Here is a 3,598-nt window from a genome sequence, read left to right as displayed (position 1 = left end):
AAACACATAAGGGACCATAGCTAGTGCATGAAACCGAATAGGGACAATAAATATAAAAGGTAATTGCAAGAAACACAAGACGTACTACAAGCCGATTAAGCTCTTGACACTTAAGAGAGTTAGATTTCTAGTGAGGGTTATTAGCCTTCCTAAAACTTGACTATTGAGACACTCAAAATCTAGGAGAATCGTCACATGTCAAGGTAGTGACTTATGTTGGTAAAGCCTAATCGAACTTAAATGAAAATGAACGAGAGTTGTGAAGTTAACCTTAGAATTAATATCCTGAGTGAGAAATTGGAAAGTAAGTCTGGGAGTGTGCATCTCACAACTGGTAGAGAATATACTTTACTGTTGAGCGTTGGGATAGTAGCAACTTAAAATTTTATGGTGATTGAGTTGACGATACACAATTGAATATTGGATTAGTGAAAATTGGTTTTGGTATCATAACTTTGAAGCCTTCTATAAGTGATGCAAACAAGTTAAAAACACTAGGCAAAATGGCAAGCTAACTAACGAATTTATTTCAATTGTTGTTTGTTTGTTTGATTAAGTACATTATTTTGTTTGAGGACAAACAAATGTTCAAACTTGGGGTATTTGATAAATGTAATTTTACACTTATTTAAGCTGTCAAATTGGATGTTCGGGAGTGCTTTTGTAGAAGCGATAGTTAGTTTGACTTGCATATTGTTTGTTTTGGAAAAATCCGATGTTGGATAGACTTTTGGAAGAAAGGAAAAAAATTGTATAAAATGACGTAAATCGTAAAATTATGGGAGACGGGGACCAAAGTGGAAAGGAAGATGAATAGCCTAAATTAGAATTAAAAGAGGACTTGTGTTGTATAGAAAGTTAAATCAAAGGACCAAAATGGATTTAAGGATAAAAAGGTAATTTGCATTTGCAAGGAACATGCTCATGCTATCGCAAGGTAAGTATCCACAGAACCTACAGGTACAGACTCACACCATGCGATCTCATGTATAAGCTGGCAGTAGAGATCTTGTTTCCTTTTCAAAGTTAACATCTTCATAGAAAGTGAATTGTACATGATTTTAACCTAATTAGGGAGGCCAATTGACTATTCTTAAAATAAAAAAAAATAAAAAATAAAAAAAGGTTAAACCCTAACCTTAAGGACCCCCCACCACCCCTGCCCTGGAGTATCGTGAGGGAGGTAAATCGCAGGTTATGCCTCCAAAGGTACAGGGTGAAAGGCTGCTTGTACACTTGCACTTACCGAAAAGCCAAATCCATATTTCAAGATTCGAACCCTTGATGTAGCAGCCTCAAGCAAAGTTGGATTTCTCCACCCTCCCCTTTTACCACTTGGAGATGTGCCCTGGGGGCGGCCAATTGACTATTCTTTATCTTATAACAGGGAGAGCTAGGAATACAAAATAATAAATAAAAATAATAAATCACAACTTCAAGATTTGTGTCTGGGAATTGAAGATTTCAAGCGAGAAGGCTGGGATTTTTTAATGTCTCCATTTAAGGAATTCAAAGGAGACGAAATTCAGCTCCAATCTTCTCTTCGCATTTTAGGCTTAACTCATATTTTCTAAGATGATGGTGTAAACCTTAGTTGATATTTTGATTCAAGACGATTTCTTTTTTATTTTTGATATGTATTGACAGATGGATGCCAAAATTTAAATTCATGTTTGAATGAGTGATCACACTTTGAACGTATATGTCGCTTATTTTATTTTCATGAGGTTCAAAGCAGGTTTAGCTCAAAATTGATAATCAACCTAACATCCTATAGATATTAGAAATAATTGTCTGTCCTTTATCTAATTAGATAATCTTGTGATTGAATGCTTATTTACATATTCGAATTTGGGATAGGATATTTCAATTCATATGTAGAAATAGATTTAACTCTACTAGGAAGAAATTAATGGATAATGTAGGATTATCGATTGTCAATACGAGCAAAAATTGACTTAAAGTGGTAGAAGTTGAGAATTATGGCGGATACCTATAGTAGATTTAGATTTCTAGCACGTTTTTCCACATAAATCTCTTTTTGTTCAATCTTCATTTGCATTCAGAATAGTACCAAGTAGATTATTTAGTTAGAAACATAACATTTAGATCAATTATAAATATGTGTTTACTCATCTTTAACCTCAAATTGATCAAACTTAAGCTAGATTCTAAATTTTTATTGTAACAATACTCAATTTAACTATAACTTATCAATGAACGCGTATGTTTACGGGATTCAACCGCATATCATACATCAAACACCCCAATTTTTTGAGAGCAAAAATGCAACAAAATCTTCAAGACTTGGATGAATTGAAAGAGGAAGTGGGACCTTCTACAATTATTGAATAGATTCAAGATAAGAATTGGGAAAATAGGGGTATCAATTTATAAAAGGAAAAGAAAAATTAAAGATAAGTTGGTGAATTATTTTATGCTAAAAAATATATATATTGATTTGTTAATAAATTCGTGAGGCTATTGCAAAGGAAATTTGCACGTTGTGACACAACTTCGACATTGGAAGCAAATTAGGTCAAATTTTGTGTACTTTACATATAAATTGACACGTAATTTGGGAAAGATACATGAATATAAAGATTTCAAGATACACTTTCAGAAATGAGAAACTTATAAAATCTTCCCAAAATCATTTATGACAACCTGATAACAGGTCAATGTCACAATAATATATAATTATGGCCACAATCACAAATCGCATCAGGTAGAGTTAGTCACAAAGACACAAATTGTGGGCATAATTACAAACTTAGTAACAATCACACTTTTTTTAGGCTACATATTATTTCTTGGTAAAAGATTATCCATTTTATTATTAACATATTATTTATTGATCACAAATTACGCATCCTAATAGTTAGTCATACAAATAATTAGTCACAATTGCTCTTCCCCCCACCACACTCCACCGACACCCTAAACCCAAATGCTGCGCCACCTAATCAACACCACCAACAACAACAACAACCAACCCGCCACCACCACAACCAACACACAATCAAACCACCAACATACCACAAACACCACCACACCAATACCAACATCGTCGCACGGGTCCGCACACACCACATCACACAAATAACACCTTACACATAGATCACCACCGCACCACCACATATTCACACCCTTTTCTGTCACACAAATCCACAACCATTAGAAACAAAGATGCTCGCTACCGAGAAGAGCGACACTTACCACTGCTTAAAAAAGTGGCGATGCACAAAATCAAAACCACCAAAAAGCAACACCACACACCACAAGAAGAAGGGACGCTCACTAGTGCTTATAAAAGCAGTGCCCATCGTTGCTATTTGTGCACTCATTGCTTCGCGTGCTGCAGGAGAAGTTGTAGTGCACGAGAAGTGAGAAAGCCAAAGAGCTAGGTTATGTTCCTACATAGTATATTTTGCTATGAAAAAATAATAATTTATAATAAATATATTGTAATTGTATTTATTTATTATTGAGCATGGGAATTAAAGTGCCTATGATCACTTGTGATAATATAAATTGGATACTTGTATTGAAAAGTACAGTGTGATACAACTTATATTTTAATCATAAATAATTTGAT

Source organism: Olea europaea, unplaced genomic scaffold (genome assembly GCF_002742605.1).
Source record: "Olea europaea var. sylvestris unplaced genomic scaffold, O_europaea_v1 scaffold512, whole genome shotgun sequence".
NCBI classification, from domain to species: Eukaryota; Viridiplantae; Streptophyta; class Magnoliopsida; order Lamiales; family Oleaceae; genus Olea; species Olea europaea.
The sequence above is the reverse complement of the archived record's forward strand: the minus strand, read 5'-3'. Positions refer to the sequence as shown.